Genomic DNA, 20,558 nt, shown 5'->3' on the forward strand with positions numbered 1-20,558 from the left:
GGGAAATTTAAATGCCAAAGTCTCTAACTCTGCTTCTGAGATCTACGCCAACCCTGATAAAGAGGAAACCTGGCATATCACTGAGATTTTATTACGCAAATTATAAAAACGGATAAACGAGGGTTCTCTTTACTTGAGACCCTCAGAAGTATAGATTTGAATATTTTAATTGGGAGGATGCCCGCAGATAAAGCAGCTCTTTTTACGTTTCATTCCCCCATTACTCAGAGTCTTTTAGACATCAAATGCTCGGGGCTTGTGAACATTTCTTTGTTCTCCCGTCGGCATTGAGTGACCTTAGTGTGTTGGGTACAACAGTGTCTTTTGATTTACCCGCACTGGATTCAGGAAACTCTGACCTGGGCGCGGCCGTTTTCAACAAAGTAAATGGGCGCTCTTTTTGGAAATTAAAAAATATGGCTGAGGTCGGTTTAATAATTAGGAGGGCTTATGCAGAGTTGTCGGGTGGGTTCCCGATAATACTATTCAGTGTTTTGAGGCTCAAATGGAAGAGATTCATAATTCAAGCTCTAGTCCTGTTGGTCCTTGCTTATCCAAACATGGCACACTCTCTTTAAAAATACTAAATCAATAAATTAATTAATTAGTTTGAAACCAGCATTTATAGTTCTCTATGGGTCGTCAGCAGGAAATTAAATGCCTCAAATGAGTAAGAAGTTGCCGTAAATCCAGGGAAATGAGAAGGGATCATGACTTAAAGTGGATTGGCTTAAGAGAAGCTGCAAGGGCCAAAGATTCTAGAAAGTACTGACGCTTGTTAGCAGAATATTGCGACTTGAGGCAGAAGGCTCTGCCTATTCTGATTCCAGAAAAGGACTGGGTAGGTTACATTTCTCTATTATATAGGAATAGGAATAACAGTCCAGTCGCTCTTGTGACGATTGGAGTGGATGAGTCCTCTTTTTCGCAATTTGGTCTTCCCTCTGGGGTGGAACTAGTGGGTTTTATAAAGAATGCCAGAACATCTGGCACGCAAGGCCTAGATGGAATCCCGATCTCGTTAATTAAAAAAGAGGCTGGTGCCTGGGGGCCCTTCTTGCCCCGTTATTTAATTATTGCTTTCAAACAGGGAATATTTCCTCTTCTTGGAAGGGGTGTTGAAGTCCCTTTGTACAAAAAGGGTCCTAAAACTCTGCCATCCAGTTTCAGGCAGATTACTTTGTTGGATGCATCAGGTAAATTATTTGCTAAAAGCATAAAGTGGATGATCAAACGCTGTGGAGAAAGCTCCTTCAGTTGGGTATCCCACAACATCTTCTGCGTCTCATCATGGAATTGCTCTCAGATACTTGGTGCAAAGTTTTGATGGGAGGATCGTTGGGAATATCCAGTAAGATTAGAACACGCAATGGGCTCAAGCAGGGTTGCCTGCTGGCCCCTCTCTTGTTCTCTTTAAGTGTATCTAATCTTCCTGGTGCCATAAATTTGGCGAGGGAAGAAGCCCCAAAAATTGGTACAATGTCCGTTGGTTCTTTAGTATACGCGGATGACATGGCCATTTTGATTTAACGCCTATTGGCCTGCAATGTCGCCTGAAAGCCTTGACCAAATATTCAGAAGTCTACTCCCTGAAGATTGACATCGCCAAAAGTAAGATTTTGGTTTTCTGTAAGAAAGGACTCCGAATAAAGTGGAGTTACCAGTGGATGTTGGGGGTCTGAAAAACTGGAATTGGTCAATTCCTATTTATACCTCGGAAATGTGTTCTCAAAAACTGGGCGAGATATAGAGCATATTAACGTTTGTGTGAGCAGGGCTGTTTCCCAGGCTAGCACACTGAATAGATCCTACAGAATCTGTGGAATACGCTACTTTGGCCCTGTTGTGTCAGTGTTCAGGCTTAAAATTCCCCCTTCTTTGTCCTATGCTGTTGAGGTGTTGGATATGAACCATTGGCTTTCTTTTTAGAAGGCCGAAGGTCGAATCCTGCGTTAAATCTGTAACCTAAACTCTTTGGCTGCCCCCCACACCTTACGTAATGAATTTGGCCTACCCTTCTCATGTATTTTATCCTTGGCAGCAGTTCTGAGGTGGGGCTATTCCCTCTTTAGGGGGAAGAGGGCACACTCAGGGCCACCTTAAGAGTGGAAATGTTTACTAAGTTGAAATAACAATCAACATTTTTTAGGTCCTTTGAGCAAGCAAATGATTCATTTTGGCTTAGCTGGAATACTGACTCCCTACGCCAAAGTCTGTATTGAAGCTGATTATAAAGAAATCAGTGATCTCTATTAGTTAGGCCAGAGATATTGCTTTAAGCCAGCCCAAGTTGCATAATGAGGTGGTTTGTGAGAGCGCTTTGGGAAACAAACCACAGCCTTATTTAACTTGGAACCTACCGCATGGGATAACAAAGCTGATGCTCATGTTGAGGCTCTAATTGTTGTCTTTAAGAGAAATTACTGGCATTTGGGACAAAACTTGGAAAGCATTTGTGAATTTTGTCGCCTACTAGTTCATGACTTTACTCGTGTTATTTGTGTGTCCGTAGTTGCAAAAGGCTAGGCATATTTTTCTAAGAGCATCATATATCAAATTTAACATTCATTCTGCCCGTGAGGCTCATTTACTTGTTTTGTCCCCACCAAATGTAGTATGTAGTATAAATCTTTATTCGGTTATAATGAGACAGTAATAACCACAAAAGTACATACATAAAACATATCAACAAAAGTATGCATTTTATAAAAGGCTCCTATAAAAATGTTTACCCAAGATTCACTCTATGTTTAAAAATGTGCTTACGCATTTCGTAATCAGCGCGGAATTTAGAAATTGTAGGTACGACATGGCAGGACGACATCTTCTAAAACCATGGGTTCTCAACAGCGGTAATAGCCAGAGATTACGATGGGGAGAATAGTATTTGCAAACCAATACGGTATGCATGGTTGTTTGCTCCGAGATCTCGTCGCAAGGGCATAGCGGTAAACCCTCGTTCCAGTTTGGATTTTTGGGGAAGGCTACAAGCTTGTGAAAGAGATTCAATCTGAATCGTGTCAACAAGAAACGTTCAAATTGTGACTCAACGTACACCAGATACGGTTCCATTTCCAATGTTGTCATGATTATTAGAGAGTGTTGGACAGATGTTTTTCTTATCTCATTGCTCAACCGGGATTCTTCCATATAGCTAAGGGCCTTTATTTTTAGATCTTTCTTTGTTATTTCTGCAATTAATTCGGGGTTGGTAAAATATTTTTTGAGGCCAAGATCTGTGAGAAAATTTTTCACGTAAAGCAGCCACTCAATTTTCCCCATATGTTCTAAGGACGTACAGTCGGCCACTATTTATTTTGTGAATGAATTGTCCGTTGACGTCCAAATACGGCGCCACAACAAGAGAGGTTGAATCTTCGCCAGATCTTCAATATGGGGAATTCCGATTTCTGCATGGCAGGCAAAGGTCGATGCTCGCTTTGGTGCCATCAGAAGAAATCGGATAAATATATTCTCTGCTACCTGCAGAGCATTGGTATGTTTGTGACCCCAAAGGCCCGCCCCGTAAAGAGCAGTAGAATGGCACTTAGCTTTGTAAATGCGGATTAGCTCAGGTGGTGGTCTCTTTCCGAGCTTCTGTGAGAACTTTATAAGAGCGATTATTGCTCGCAAAAGTTGGTGTTTGCGAGCTTCAATGGCTGCTTTCCAGTTGAGTTTGTCATCTATCATGACCCCAAGATATGGATATTGTGTGGTTGAGTCAATTCTCTCTTTAACCAGACAGATGGTGGTCCTTTCCCCTTTCTTTCCCTTTCCAGCCACCATGACATATGTTTTCTTAATGTTTATTTTAAGGTCCAGGCTAGCCATAAAGTTAGAGTATCTGTCTAGAGCTTTCTGGAGCTCACGTGGAGTGCGTGCCACTATTACAGCATCGTCTGCATATTAAAGGGCGGGGACGAGGCGATTTTTTACTCGTGGGAGGTCTCGAGCCCCTCTCAACATCTCAGCTTCAAGACTGTTAGTATAGAGAGAAAATAGAAAGGGGGCCAGGACACAACCCTGCCTCACACCCCGCTCTACCTTAAAAGAATCGGATAGTTCGCCCTGTGTTCCAAAACGAACCGTTGATGAGGCGGTGGAATAAAGTGCACGGAGAAGGTATATTAGGTCAGAGTCTATGCCCATGTCTGCGAGCACTGACCAAAGTTTCGAGTGGGAAACGCAGTCGAATGCCGCAGAAAGATCCACATAGACCATGTATAACCTTACTTGCTTTGCTGATACATATTTTCCCACCAATAGTGATAGGTTCAGTGCCTGTTCAATTGTTCCGAACCCCTCTCTAAATCCAAATTGGATGTCAGATAAGATATTGTGATCATTTACCCATTCCTGGAGGCGCTGGAGAACCACTCTACCCAGGATTTTCCCAAGCGAGTCCAGTAATGAGATTGGCCTGTAGCAAGTCACATCGTCCCTATTTCCCTTCTTAAATATAGGGACCATAATCGAATGAGTCCAGGACTTAATTAACCCGCACTTCATTACTGCATCAAACACTCATTTTAAAATTGGAGCCCATAAATCTAGTTGAAACTTAAAAAAATCAACAGGTACGCCATCAGGGCCGGGGGCTTTTCCGCATTTACTTTTTTTGATAGCGTTTGTAATTTCATTAATATCAAAGTTTAAAAAAATCGGGAATATACTATTTTGTGGGGTCTGTTCACTTTCTTCTATTGATTCAATTTCTGATGTTTTCCCAAAAACTTTAGAAAAATGATTTACCCCTGTTGGGCCGTCGATTGCCACCTCTATTATAGGCTGGTCGCTGGGATCGTTCAGAAAGGGGGTCTTTACGACTTTCCAGAACTGCTCGCTGTTTCTACTCTGCGAGCTCTCGTATAATTGGTCCCAGAGCGCTTTTTTCAATTCTTGTTTTCTAGTTTTACAAGCTAGTCGATAGGACCTCCTTAAAGTACGAATCTCCTCTTGATCCCTTACAGGTTTTGTTAATGCTTTCTTTAAGGCTTTATGCGCTGAAGTGCATTTATGGTCGAACCACCCTTTTTTCCCACCCTTATACCCTTTCTTATTACTTGTTAGAGAGTCCCTTGCTTTCTCCATAATTAGGCCAAAATTGTGGAGAAGATCTTCTTCGCTGGTGTCAGTGTTCAAGCACTTCTCAATTGCGGGATAAACCGCGTGGACTACCTTATTCGTTATGACTGCTGGGTCTATCTTTCCCCAACCCAAGGCATAACCATTTATTTTTGTGAGGTATAAAATATTCTGGGTGAGAGCAGTCATCATTAGTTGGGGTGTAAGTTGCACCTGACCGATAGCCAGTTTGAAAGCCAATGCTACATGGTCGCTGAGGGTGTTAGTTAATAATCTGAAGATCTGAGCCTTATTCTCAAGAATTATTGAGACCAGTATATAGTCGATCGTCGACTCCCATCCCCTACCCAAATATGTGGCCTGTGGTTTCCTAGTGGCGGTATTACTTTCGTTTAAAATCACTAGACCAAGTTCTGACATTATTTCATTTAAAAAGTCTCCTACCTTGGTATGGCAGAAATGAATCATGTTATTTTCTGTTTTTTCTGTCATGCCACAGATGTTGGTGTTTTTTTTATCGCAGGGGTGGTGGTTAAAGTCGCCACACCACACGATGCTAGGAACATCTAGACCTTGCATCTTTTTAGTCTGGGTTGAAAGTTTATTGCGGATAGACCCAAGTAAGTCTACTCTCTCACTTTCTGGTAAATTGCCGTACATATTTACCAGAATTAATGTCCCGTTCTTCGGGAGTGAGAGTTTCAGTGTCTGGTAATTAGGATATAGGCCAAGAGGCGTTATTTTTAATCCCACTATAGTATTTTTTATGAACACCGTGAGACCCCCTTGGCCCTTCCATGAGCACTTGCCACTGCCGGTGAGAAATAAGTTTTATAGCCTAACAAGTGCTGTTCATTAACAGACCATGTCTCCTGTACGCAGATTATATGATAATTCTCGGCGAAGTCAAGCAGACTCCCGTTCATTATTTTTGTACTTAGGCCAGCAATGTTCCATGACATGATGTTTATTTTTAAGTCATTATTTGTACATTTATTTGTACGGGCTGCCTCTACAACTGGTCGATACTCTACGTCTCCCTTCTCCAGGACTTGATAGGCATAGGTATTCCCCTGAGTAATAGTGTCGAGTCCACTAGACGATGTAAAAATGGCTGTTGAATCGAGATTACTATTTTCCATTATTTGTGTTTCAGAATTATTACTTCGAAGAACGGTAACCTCAGATATATTTTGGTTTTCTATGATTGGTTTTTGTAATCGAGCCTGTTCTACAGGAAGTCAATCTACATTTTCTAAGTCAGTCAAGGCTGAGTAGCGATTTTGAGTCGGTAGATTGAACCTAGGATGTAATTCGGAATAGTAATTTTGAGGTTGATGGTGAGGTGGATGATTTGGGCGCTGGAATAACTATTGATCGTTAGTCAAGCACTTCCCCCTCGGGTACAAGTTAAATGAGTAGTTGCGGAAATTTTGATGGGGAATTTGCTGAGCTACTTCTCTCCAACGTGGGAAGGGATTTTCTTCGGGATAGGATTTGGAATGAGAGACCAATTCCCGTGGATAGAAGTAGTTGACATAGTGCGTCGTAATAGCATCCTCCCCTCTGGCTTGATACTAGTCTCCGATGCATCTCTCAGCTCTGTGATCCCTAAAATTTATTATTATTGCGTCCCCCTTCTTTTCTTTAGGTCTGGTTCCCACCCAACTAGTGCGTCTCACCATTAAAATTTCCCCATTTATGTCAGCGGGAAGTGGTCGGTTATGATTTAGCCAATAAATGATTTTATTTTTTAGAGCGTAGAAGTTCTCTCTCGTACCCTCAGCCAGTTCAGGTACCCCTGTCATAACAATGGTGTATGGGGCTGATTCTGGGGGTAAATCCACCCTTCTACTTGGTGTAATATTCTCGAATTGAGTTGGCGTTACATCTTTTCTTTTAGCCATGATGTCTTTTACCTCCCTTCTTATTTCTTTATCTTTAAGTGGGGGAATGGTTTTACTTATATCAGTAGTTTCGTTGGGGGGTTTTTCCGCTGATTTCCCGCCCGAGGCGGTACTCAGTTTCCTATACGTACCACTAGTTGGTGGTGGTTCTGACACACTGGGGTGGGGAATCACTAGAGCAGTGGAGCTGGTTTTATTCTTGTTTTTTAGGAGTTCAGAGAGGGTCAAATTATTCCCTTGAATTTGTTTGCCCAAATCGTCCAAATGGAGACTTATTAATCTTGTCCTCTCTAAGAGAGGAAGTAAGAGAGACTTAATCAGAGTCTCCATTTTAGTGAATAAGTCACCCATTAAATCTCGATCGGCGGGAATTCCTATAGTGTTAGTGCTAGGGAGGGGGTTGTTTAGCACTGTTGGACCATTGAGGACAGAATGCTGCACAGGGGATCTAGTCTTCTTCTTTTTGGCTACATATGTTTTAACGAGAGGGCCTCGTCTCTTTTTTGGAGTATGTCTAATCTCGTGGGTTTCTTTGATCGATGGTGGGGAGATATCCAAGTTCGGTGAAACTGATAACCTGGATGAAGTTAGGGTACTTATATGGTCCAACGGGATAGACACACCTGGGGAATTTGTTGGGAGGATTATTACTTCCTCATTTTCTGAGTTAGCGCCCGTTCTCTCAGTTATCATCCCTGGAGAGAGTACCTTCCCGATTGTTCCCAGTGAGGAGCGTTTACCGGTTAGCAAGTCAAGGGATAGGTGCTTTTCGGTATCCGCAATTTCTTTCTCCAGAACATTAGTCACTCTTTTAAAGAATTGATCAATTGTGCCGGAGACAGGTCCCTTAGAGGTGTTAACGATTAGGGTGCGTGATTTCCCTGCTTCTGTTGACATGGTAACAACCCGACCAGCAGTAATACTGTAAAACAATCCCCAAAAACAAGTTCAGTTTGAAGTATCAATGCAGTACAAAGAATATACAATACAAAGGGCCGTATTTATAGAATGGTATATCATTTACCGCGCAGTAGAGGTTAGTGGTGTGGCCCGTCCCGTCCTCAGGCGCCCTCTGACGGCCTCAGACGGCCCGCTCTTTGCCCGGTCTTCGCCCTGGGCGCGTCCCGCTGGCGCGTGAGAGCGGGAGTCTTATAAAGTAGTGAGAGCAAAGAAAGAGGCGGGGCAGGGAAGAGGAGGCAGGTGTGCGAAATCAACTAGCCGGCAGGCAGGCACCCTGGTCCTCGCAGTCCCGGTCTTGAAAGCCTCTCCAGCGTCCTCCCTGAAAGCAGCAGAGCGTCCACGCCACTCGGGGCGAATCAGGCAGGGATCAGGTCAGTTCCAAAGTGCACAGGTCAGTGGCAACGAGCGGCACCAAATGAAATGGTTTGTCATATGATTTATCGATTTTTATTTATTTATTTATTTATTTATTTATTTTTAATTTATTTATTTATTTATTTTAAATAAACTTTCCTGGATATATATTAGGAAATTCAAATGTCATTTCTGATGTTGTAATATATGGATTTTTATGTATTTGATTGTATATGTGTCTTAATATTCCGCTCTTTATATATTGCACTTTTCACTTTGATGACCGTTTTATGTGGAGAGGTGTGGCTCACTAGTTAGAGGTGGCAGACCCGTAAGCAGAGAATCGGCCAGGGACCAGGGTTCAATTCCTGACGCGGCAGGGTCATAGACCAGGGTCAAAACGGACTCGATAATTTTCGCCTCGGTACCTACTCTAACCAGGAACACACTCGGCAACTCTGGGCATTAAGCTTGCCTCATCTCTACAACGGCCCCCCACAGACGCCGAGGATGCCTGGTTTCACCTTGGAGATACCCAGAAAGGGACCATCTCACAGGGATAGCCAGGATGGCTTCCCCAGCGGTCTACAGCGCCGGGACGCCCCGTTGCTGGGGCAGCTGTGCGCTTTACAAGTCTACAACATTTACATTTACATTTATCCTCTCCCATATTTTGTATTGTTAGTATAGTATGTATAACAGGTTTTTTTATCGAGGTACCCTTGCACAAATGATGGACTATTTTTTATTTAAATAAATGTATTTCTTGTTTTATCAGTAATGTGTAATTTTGTGGACCTCCGTAGGAGTTCCATATCATAATAAACTTAAACCAAAACTAAAAAACAAGATCCTTGAGTGATCAGGGTTGTCCTGTTCAGTGGTTGCCAGAAACTGTTTGCTCCCTGGTAGGTTACGGGGGGCTTACAGTGGCACTGTGAGCTAGCTGGTCTATAGGCCACCATATCCTGCAGGGGTGTCCATTGTCAGTCTTGACACCAAGCACTTAGTTTATGTTGTCCAAACAATGCATAGAACCTATGGATTAGTAGGAACTACACGAGATAGCACCATCAACGTTGGTTAGGCACTTATTTAAAGTCAATTCTGAGTAGTTCAGTCGTGCCTTCTCAGAGACCCCTACTCACATTAAACTGGAGACTTCAGTAGTGGGAAAAGGGAACCTGCCCCAGCTGAGTAGGTACCTCCTATGTATTGGCTATAGGTTTTATCAAGCATGAAGGATTAAAGAATATTCCTATATTATACAAACAAAATCTCAATAAATACATTTTCATAAAATAATTTTCATTTTTACAAAGTTTAAACATGGAGAGGACGTTGAAGTACAAGAAGCTAATATTTCAGAAAACTGAAGACAGGCAGTTACTCTGAAACTATGACAACATGGCCTCCTGGCAACGTGTGGAGATGTTACCTTTATGGTCAAGGCACATGAAGCATTCAGGACTGCGGTATTTTATTCGTAGGTTACATTCCCAGCTTCAGACACACACACGCAATTGATGCACACTTACATTGAAGATGAGGCACCAGATGAATACTTTCCATACGTGGACATAGAAGTCCCATTAACTTACAAAGAGCATATAAATTGGTTTAAAGGTGCCCTCCCCCCACACCGTAGAAAATGTGAGACTCGGCCTGCTCACTAAAGAAGGAGCAACCTGGCCGGTCTTAGCTTCACATACACCACACCCTGACATTCACAGGTTAGCTTCAGCGGAAATGCGCACACTATACGAAGATTTAGTGAAAATTTACAGAAATCTTACATAGTCCATAATGTGAACAACTTGTAGTTCAACCTGTGAGGGCTGCTTAGGCTGCGCAACTTCAATTTGCTACTATGGGTATCAGCCCTCAAAAGCTGAATGCTGTAATGGGAAGATTTCCCACCAGTTGGGAACAAGTACCATTCTGGATAGCACAAAAAATAGCACAGCTAAAAGTGGTTTTTCCACATACGGACTCATAGGAAAAACACAGAATTTTAACAATTTGTTTGCCAATGGGGATGGGTCCCCTGATCGAAGATTTTGCCACTTGGAGTACTGTCTTTGCTGCCCTTTACACCAGAACTCATAATACCCCTTCGATAGCAGTGATACCAGATGTATTGAAACAAAGACAGAATGTGTACGGGGCAAAACCTGCCCTAGACTTAGGGATGTGACTAATAGGCAGTTTTTGCCAGGTTTCTGCAATTATGTTTAGCAACAAAAAAGGGGAGGCAGCCGCACTGGCCACACACCCAACGCCTGAGGGAATTCACCCCTATACAACAGGAGAGGGAGTTACCTAAGATTATCAGAGAAACATATGCTTCGTTGGAAAGAGATAATCTGGGAGCCAAACCTGGGAAACTGGTGGTTAATGGTAATTCTGAAAAGGATAATAATAAGCAAGCACCTGATTCTTCTAAAAAGATATGGGCTAATAAACAGGAAAACTTAATAAACAAAATAAACAACAATCACAGAGTGGGTCTCCTCAACAGGAGCACACTGAAAAGAAATACAATCTTAGAAACTGTGATAATATTAGAAAACCTGACAGATATCAGGATACTGATACACGTTCCTCTCATTCCTTTCAGGATCAATCTGAGAAATGCTCTGAGAGAGGACGACGGTCAGAGCAAAGATCAGAAGAGAGAGTCAATCCAAAAAGGGCAAAACATCGTTCTTCAGAATACATCATCAAACAAGAAGATAAACAGAAATCTAAGAAACCTCAATTTAAAAATAAAAAAGTAGCAGGGATTAAGATCAGACATGCCCAGGTTGCTGAAGACTCTGCTTCTGAATGGGGAATGAGCAGTGATGATGCTGGACAGCGCAGCAGAAGTCAAAATAGCTCGCCAGAACATGATGGATTTGCTGGAAGTAGTAGCGCTGAGTAAGTATATCATGGTGGAAACACCTGATACAAGAGTAAGTGTCCCACATCGTTTACACATTGTAACGCTCAAAAGAATGGGGCATATACAAAGACAGCTGCAGGGTCTCTTTTGGGAGGACCTGACACATGGGTACGACATTCTTTTGGCTGAAAAAGATTGGCCACCTGAATTCTTAATAGATTACCCAATGGGTTTTCTCTGACCTTGTAGCAGAATCAGTTTAAAATGTATACATGCAGGAGTGGGCATCAGCTATAGCGCCTGCTCTACACCGCAATCATGTTGGGTGGCAGAATGAGTCTCCTCATCACAAGATCCCATCAAAAGCGATGCCTCAAATGCAAAGACAATACCCAATCAAACATGAAGCAAAGAAACAAGTCAGGAAGATCATAGATCAATTTTAGTACAAGGGTGTAATATAGAATTTCACCTCATCTATGAATAATCCTTTGTTTCCCGTAATGAAACCCGACAATTCACATTGTTTAGTCTTAGACTACAGATATTTAAATGAATCCACACACACATTTCCAGTACAGAATGCACAAAGTGCAGAACTGATGAATAATGTCATTCAGAAAAAATACAAAACAACACTAGACATCATAAATGTTTTTTTCTGCCAGAATATAGTTCGTGGAAGTAGATATTTGACCACATTTTCAGCACTATGGTCTGAGCAGCAATTTTGTCGTTTACCACACGGGTATAAGAATAGCCTAGGCTGTTCTCAGCCAGAGTAACAGAGTTACTTCAAAGTATTGATGAGGAGGCGGTGTCCTATGTAGATGATAAATACCTGACTAAGGACGAATTATTGGAACATTTGGCTAGAGTAAAGAACATAATAGTGTGGTTTGCTTACCTGAGCTACAAATTTTATCTAAAAAAAAAATAGCCCACCTCAGTGTCCTCTTTCTGGGATACGATTTATCAAGTGAAGCCAAAAGCCTGGCAACACCTGTTTTAGAAAAAAGCGCATTGCTCCAACCTCCAACAGCTCTGAAAAGAATACAATCCATTTTAGGATTTTAAAATTTGGGCAGAACTTACATTTTGGATTACACAGAAAGGGAAACACATTCTATGACTTAGAACCAGACTTTACAGTGCAACACTGCACACAGGAACATACTGATATTTTATGTTTCATACTAGCTGACATGCTAGCTTCCAGGCATTTACACACACATGTCAACACAACTAACTTGTTGATCCACGTAGTCACTGGACCGACTGGGTACACATATATCACTTTCAATTAAGGTGATACTGTACCCATAGGATACAAACCTGTACACAAAAATGGAAATGCGTCTTGCACCCACTGAGAAAATTCTCACAGCTGTAGAGACTGCTGTAATAAGAGAGAGAGCCCTGCCTCAGGGAAAACACATAATTGTCGTTAGCCCAGTACCAACCCTAGAGGCCACTCTCACTGCAACACATTTAGATTACAGGTTTGACGCTACATTACAAACACAAGCATTTCTGCAGTACGAACAAGAATTTCCTCTGCCAAATGAAATTATGCCTGTAGATCGATATGAATGTATCATTTATACCGATGGATCTGTTCATCCTGCCATAAGATCGAAACAGCAATATTCTGCAGTCTGCGCAATAGTAAAAGGACATATGTGAGATGGAAAGTTTCTTCCTGGAATAGCACAGACACAGTCCCTAGAGGACTGCATAGCACAGCTGGCAGAACTAAAAGCCCAGATGCTGGCACTACAAAATACTGATCACAAATTCCCCACACGTATTGTGTGTGATTCATTTTATTGTGTCCAGTTTTACAATGAATGCCTTCACTAGTGGGGCCAAAATGGTTTTCGAGATGCTAAGGGTTGTGCAATCAAGCACAAGTAGTGAATCTGAAAGAAGGCCTGCGACAGGCTCATGTTATTCATACATTGAGTCATCAGCATGTTGAGGGTAACGTTGAAGGGAATTCAATGGCGGATGAAGCCGCCAAGGCAACAGTTTGTACTGCTTCTGTTGCTTCAATCACTCGTTCTAGTACAAGGATAGATGGAACAACTATGACAGCTGTCAATGCCATGCACAACAGCCCAGCACCACTGAAAGGCTTTCCACTCAAGTTCTCCTAAAAGTTAGATGCATAAAATATTCCTTATGCTCAGATTCCAGGAGTGGGGGATAGAGTATTTCCAAAGACTGATCGCACATTGGGATTGATACTAGCTGCACATGAGTGTCTGGGTTCAGCACATACATCTTGGTGGCAGTGGAATCATGCTCTAGATGCCTATGGGTTTGGCCCTAGCGCTCGGCTGACGCCCAAACTCTTATAAAGAATTTGCATGTCTTTATCAAGACATACGCAATTGGCACACTACATTCTGACCAGGGTCTGGCATTTAGCTCCTGGGCTTTCAAAGAAGCCATGGGAAGTTTGGGTATGGCTTTGCGGTACTCCTCCCACTACCATCCCAAGGGAAATTCAGTCAGTGAGAGGAAAAAACTTGACTTAAAGCAATTCTTAACAGCTAGAGTACTAGGCTCAGCTGGCAGTTGAGTCAATCATCTATACGGGGTCCAGAGGGCACTTATTAACATGCCAAGAAATTCCCTGGGAGTTTGTACACCCTATGAGATCCTGTTTGGGGTGAGAATGTAGGTACCAGACCTTGATAGTGTCAGCACAGTGGTGGCTGAAACTCCATTTCACATTAATGATCTATGGATGTTTTACAGGACTTAAAATAATACAGAGCTTTACGGAGCAACGTCCAAGTAAAATGCACCGCAACTGGGAAAGTGAAAACAGTGTCGGCAAGACCTGCCTGGGTTTCGAAGATTGGAAACCTGGTCAGAGAAAGAATAGTGGACAAGAAAAAATTTGGGCCATCTGACAGAGCGCCTGTACCTGTCCTGGCTTTTGAAGGTACCAAAAATATACTACTTCATACTCATGCCAGTCGCCGAGACAAAAGGTTTGACTTCATGAATCTGATAAAACCACACTATGTGTCTGATTCTCAACAGTAGGCCCCGTGGGCTCCTGGGTAAATGCCTCTCTCCTCTCGCTGCTGTGCAGGAAGTTCAGATTGAAGCTTTATTACCAAATGAAGACTCCACTTTCCAAAGAGAAGCTGTAAACAACAATGAAATGGAATTTCTCCGCATTGAAACAACTACAACTGTACAGTCAACAAATACGGAAATTTCTATTTGAAAAATTGACGATGTCTATGTCAACATGCCACAGATCAAGTCCTCTCCCAGTTCTACAAAATCTGCTGAGCTGCCAAAAATAGACGGGACAGAGTCTGGCTACTTCATGCATTATGACGATTTTTCCTCTGATCGAAGTGAACGTGAACTGCCAACACCACCATTCTCTTTCAAGCTACAAGGTTATTCTCTCTATCTTTGGTTGAAAAAAACATACCTTTTTGCTCCCTGGATACATCTCTGGAGAACAGTTAGATTACTTCTCCTGGTACTCTTGATTGGTTTGGTGATTGCCTTTTTTCTACTTCTGACTGGACATTATCTCCCAGAACGCTCTGCAGTCCAACATGTGAATTTGGTACTGAAACCACATGCATCATCGCACCATGAAGTGAGGGATTTGTCCCTGGTGAACATTACAGCAGTTCCAGTTCCTGATGGAATAGTTTGGGACAGGGTATCATATGATGTGTGTGGTCCTACTGAACTTTTGCAAATTGAAAATTTGTTTAAAATTCCTTTAAAAGATATCATCACCTCAAGTACGTTCTCTGATGATTGGAACATTGAAACTGTGCATAATTTGCTTTCAGATCTGGAGCAATCAGCTGCATTTTTTATGATGAATTGTATGATGTTATCAACATTATGGTCACCATTTTTTATACAAAGTTAGCATCTCACGTGCTGTTTACAATTCCACCCAATGGGAACACTGCGCAATACCACCAATAAGTAGCTCAAAAGCATTTGCACAAAGGTTTGCATATTTTTCTGGTTTTGACACATCAGACCCAGCCTCTTATTACTATAGGCTTGCACCTACACCTGCGAAGAAGAATGCACACAAACACCAAGCTGATTTACTCTATTTCCTTTATTTCCCAACTGTCTATACAGAGTTTCATCTTTTGGAGAGACACAATAGACACAGAATCTGTCTGGAGAAGAAAAGATTGGGAGGTTCAGGGAGAAGAGGCGTTATTTAGAGCATGCCTCGCACCACATCAAATGATTGTCCTGAATAAAACAGTGCAACAGACGTCCTGTCTTGGTTAAGCTAAGGCAAAAGATTTGAACATTCCTTGCATTCCCACATTTGCACGCTTTGAACATTGGCAACAATTCACAAAGTACAGTGAGGATACCTTAGATGCCATGCTCTGCAATGGACCATACAATATATCAGACCCTGATCATCAGGGTTGGTTGGTTTGGCCTCTAGGCACAGATAAATGTCAGTCTAGATTCCTGTGTAACATAGAGGGGTTTAAGATCAACAGACCTGACCTGCACTATGTACAAACAGAACACACAGGAGTGGTGACAACATAAAATGTTGGGAAGTTATGCCTAGATTGGCTAAAGACCTCAACACTTTCCCAGGTAAAAAAACATTTGTCTCTTCTTACTGATGACCTGGATCTCTGGGATTTCTTACTGGGTCCCAGAAACCCACGTCAAAAGCGCTTCTTGTATAGAATATACAATGAGCTATGGAAGATTTCTCCATTACAAAAAACGGGGTTACCCAAAAGGGTCAAGGACCTGGGTACAATTTGATACAAAAAACAATGATCCTAGACCTAAAGTTTCAAAACAAATGGTATGTATCCAAGCCACAGTCTAAACTTCCATAAATCATTTTTGAGCACAAGACATAATTCCGCTCACAGTAATCAATACGGTAATTTCAATTCAAAAGAGAGAGAGTGCAACAACCAAATTACTTACGCCAAAAGATTTAATAATATATCATATGGCTAACAGTTAAACATTCACTGTTAAATCAAAGTGAAAGGGGAAGGTTGCTCCTAGAGAACGTGCAGGAAAAGGTGCTTAGGTGTTTGTGGGGTGAGGGTAAGGTTAAAGATAGTGTAGGTAGAGGAAAAATTTAGAACATTCCAGCGGTTAACTGGTTATACTTCCCAGTTTTTGTGGGCCTGGCCACGTACATTCATTAAAAGAAACTTTTTGGTATAATTCGTAAACAGCTAAGTTTGTGTTAGCACAATGGAATATGACTCGTGTTCCTGGCCTTATTGGGGGGCGTTGACGTTTCGACCCGTCTTAGGGGCTCCAAGGGTAATTTAGGCCTCGCCCATGCGGGTCTTCTTCAGGAATGTAGGGCTGGGGGGGTCAACCAAAGGCAGGTACAATGGATAAGTCATATACCAACAGTATATGGGAGAGGCTGGGTTAGGAAGTTGCACCATCTAGGAAAAAAGTGGTATGGGTACATGGGGTTGCTGGCTAACCCACAGAGTAAGGCTGGGGTGTGGATTCCTCCAGGGGGTAATTGCGTTCAATGCGGCACAAAGTGCAAGGGCTGTACGGATGAAAAAGGAAGGTTATTTTAAGAACTTGAAAATTCCCAATATCAACAAGGTAATTGTTGGCTGAGAGCAGTTCATAAATACCTTAATGTGGCAGAAGACAGCAAACGCAGTGGGAAAATGTCACACATGCGATTAGGGAAATGTGCCGGTAAGGTTCTCCTGAGTTGACGGTCACGGTTTTCGGGGCAATTAATACTACGCGCTGCTGGGAAATAAATGGGAAGGGAATTAGGCCCCTATCCCAAATAGACTAATCTGGGGTGTTCAGGGAAAGTCACGAAGGTTAGATCACCTTAGTAAGAGCAAAGCCGGCGTCCGTATTCCGCCCGGGAGGGCAGGAAGCTAGAGCAGCTGCCTCGAGTATGTTTCAATTATAGTCCTGACAGCGTGTGATTCATGCTGTCAGCGCATACAGTATGAAATGGTGGAAAGACTCATGAACAGCCATGAGAGGACGACTGTATCTCATGTATTGTTTGAGTGAATACGAAATGGAATAAAAACCATTGCAATAAATTATACAGATCAACAAAAAGGACATAGTTCAACATGAATTAAAAACAGACAAAGTGAGCATAATTACAGTGAGCAATAAAAATAGACGTCATTGAGAAGGAGACACGTATTTACCAGTAGCGCAATGTTAGACCCTGCACATATACGGGGGCCACAGTCAATGACATTCGTGTATTCCAAAGTAGACGTTATTAAGAGGGAGGCACATGTTACCAATAGCGTAATGATAGATTCTGTACATATACATGGATAACGTTAATTGGCATTCGCATATGACTCACGTATTAGTTGTACGTGAAAGTGATACCAAGGATGTTCACCGGGGGTACAGCCAGGTAGGGACAGTTCCAGTGTCTGGTATGAAAATCACTGGCGTATGGAAACCACATTAGGCGCATCGTCATCCAGATGTAGAGTGAAAGTGTGGTATATGGATGGAACTAGCCATTATTCAGTACTGCCACCTGCCTGTTGATTTCTTCGTATTCGTTGAGTCCCCGTGTTATAGTATCAAGTGTGTCTATCCATCTACACTCCAGTGTACTCAGTATCTTAGCGAAGTTTCTCCCCTAGGGTTGGGGTTGACTCTATCACCCACCATTTGAGGTTCTCCGGGGTGTGTCCAAACGTAGTAAAGTGGTCCACTAACGGTGCACCCTGTACTTGGCATCTAATGCGGCTACAATGCTGTAATATGCGGCATTTCACTCTTTGAACAGTTTGGCCTATATACATAAACTCCTATTGGCAAGTGATGGCATAGATAACCCCAGTACTGTTGCAGTTGCTGTGATTTTGCAGTGTGTGCGTTCGGTCGGTGTGTGTGAAATGAGTTAGCTCTTGTGTCAACTGACACGCCCTACAATGGCCACATTTGTAGTGTCCCTTGATGGGTGGCAGTTCATGGTGGGTGAGAGGGATTTCACTATGTGATCCCTCATGTTTTTGCCTTTCCTAAATGCATGAAGAGGAGGTTGCATGTTGCCTAGTTTGTCTGAGATCAAATGCCAGTGTTTGTTAATAGTCTTTTTAATTTCATTGCTTTTTGTGGAAAAGGTAGTAACACACACTATACGTTCCTCACTTATATTACTCCTCTGTTTGGGTGTAAGGAGGAACTCCCTGTGATTGTACCAAGCGCGTTTGCGTGCTCTTTTTAGGAGTCTGATGGGGTATCATCTCTCTATTAATCTAGACATTAGGCTAGTCGATTCATCGAAGTAGTCCTCTTTTTTGGTACAGTTCCGGCGCAATCTCAGGAATTGACCAAAAGGAAGATTATGCCTGAGGTTGCGCGGATGGTGGCTCGAGTAACGGAGTAGTGTGTTGCGTTCGCTATTCTTGCTAAATAGGCTGGTATACAATATATCACAGTCTATATTCACCTTGATGTCTAGAAAGTTTATAGATCCTCTGTCAAGTTCTAGCTTAAATTGAGTATCTTCCAAACAGGTGTTGAGTCAAGCGTGGAAAGATCTAAGTTGTTCCTCGCTACCCTTCCAGATGATGAGCACATCATCTATATAGCGCCGCCACACAGCTATGCATTCCTCATAGGGGTTGTAGTAACTCAAGACATATTTCTGTTCATATTCATCCATATATATGATTGCTAGATTTGGGGCAAAGCTAGCGCCCATTGCCACACCCTTGGTTTGTAAATAGTGTTGGCCCTGAAAGTAGAAATAGTTCATAGTCATAGCAATTTTCAAGAGATCAACAATAAAGTTTGTGGGGATCTTGTGTGGGGCTGGTAGTTTATTCAGTACTTTTTCTATGCAGCTGAGTGCGACGGCCTGTGGAATGTTCGTATACAGTGCCGTAATATCCATGGTTGCTAGTAGGCTGGTTTCTGGATCATGTGGACGTCCGTCCACCAATTGTATAGTCTGCATGGTGTCCCTAAGATATGTGGCTGTATTTTCTGCAATAGGTTGTAGGAACACATCGATATACTTGCAGAGTGGCTCTAACACCGACCCACATCCAGAGATTATTGGTCTGCCCTGGGGGTCTTGCATGCGCTTGTGTATCTTGCAGAGGGTGTAAATGGTGGGCATTGTGGGGTGTTTATTGTTAAGGTAATCAAATTCCTGTTTATTAAGGTATCCTTCTTCAAGTGCTTTTAATGTAGTGCTGGCTATGATTTCACTAATACCCTCAGTGGGGTCCATCCTAAGTTTCTCATAGTTCCCTTGGATTGTCAGCTGTGAGAGGATATCCTTCTTGTAATCCTAAGAGTTCTGAACGACTATTGCCCCGCCCTTATCGGCGGGTTTTATGACTGTTGGTGTTGTTTTTTAGGGATTCAAGGGCCTCACTCTCCGGTTTGCTTATAGTGTACTTAATGTACTGACGGTTTCCAAGGATTTTGTTCACATCCCGTATCCCCACCTGTTCATAAGCCAGAATTTTGTTCGGTATGGCATTTGTGGGTGGATTAAATTTGGAAGGTGGTCGCAAGCCACTTCCTGGAAAGGTGGGGTTGGGGGGGATCTTTTTAAAGTAGTGTCTTAACCTAATTTTACAGAAAAACTGATGGAGTTCCACTTTCAAGTTGAAATTGTTGGGCATGGAGGTAGGGACAAAGGATAGTCCCTTCTAGAGGATTTGTTGTTCATTGGTTTCAATGTGTAGACAGACAGGTTGACTATGGGGTTTTACGGGGTATAGACTACCATCTGTAGAGTTGACGCCGTGTCTGTATATCCCCGTGTGAATCCTGTTGAAAGTGTGCATGTCTGTTGGCCCCTCCCCTGCCTTGGTTCCACATTGAATGAATGAATGAATGATATCCGATTTATAAAGCGCAACTCAGCCCACAGGGCATCAAGGCGCCTAACCAAAAGCTAAAATAGATGAAATAAGTTTGCTTACTGATAGGTCTTAATAAAACACCATGTTTTTAGCGCTTTTTTAAACTGGACCAATGACGGTTGGACCTTAATTTCTGCTGGAAGAGAGTTCCATAGGCGGGGGGCCAGATTAGAAAAAGCTCTTCCACCCCATCTAACTTTCTTCAACCGAGGAACTACCAGTAGATTCTTCTCAGAGGAACGCAAGCTCCTACTGGGCGTATAGGGAGTTAGTAAAGAACCCAAAGCGTTAGAAGATCCAGAGGAAAGGGCTCCAAACACCAAACATAGGAGTTTAAAAGAAATCCTCTGCTGGATTGGAAGCAAGCCAGTTCAAGCTTTTTCTGGCCAAAGTAGCGGAGGACTGAATGGGTGCAGCAATAACAAATCTTGCTGCAGCATTCTGTAT

The 20,558-nt window shown here is 42.5% G+C and overlaps 1 protein-coding gene across 5 annotated transcripts in view; it reads left to right on the top strand.

The window, feature by feature from the left end:
• LOC146809012 (sialic acid-binding Ig-like lectin 13) overlaps nucleotides 1-20,558 on the top strand; it is a 580,696-nt gene that overhangs the window by 204,888 nt on the left and 355,250 nt on the right. The window contains exon 2 of one of the 5 annotated variants that reach the window (XM_085615802.1): nucleotides 10,927-11,228. The exons of the other annotated variants lie outside the window; for them this stretch is intronic. The gene's annotated coding sequence lies outside the window, so the exon portion shown is untranslated. The remainder of the gene's footprint in view (nucleotides 1-10,926; nucleotides 11,229-20,558) is intronic. 5 annotated transcript variants of the gene reach the window in all.

Source organism: Triturus cristatus, chromosome 7 (assembly GCF_964204655.1).
Source record: "Triturus cristatus chromosome 7, aTriCri1.1, whole genome shotgun sequence".
Classification (NCBI taxonomy): domain Eukaryota; kingdom Metazoa; phylum Chordata; class Amphibia; order Caudata; family Salamandridae; genus Triturus; species Triturus cristatus.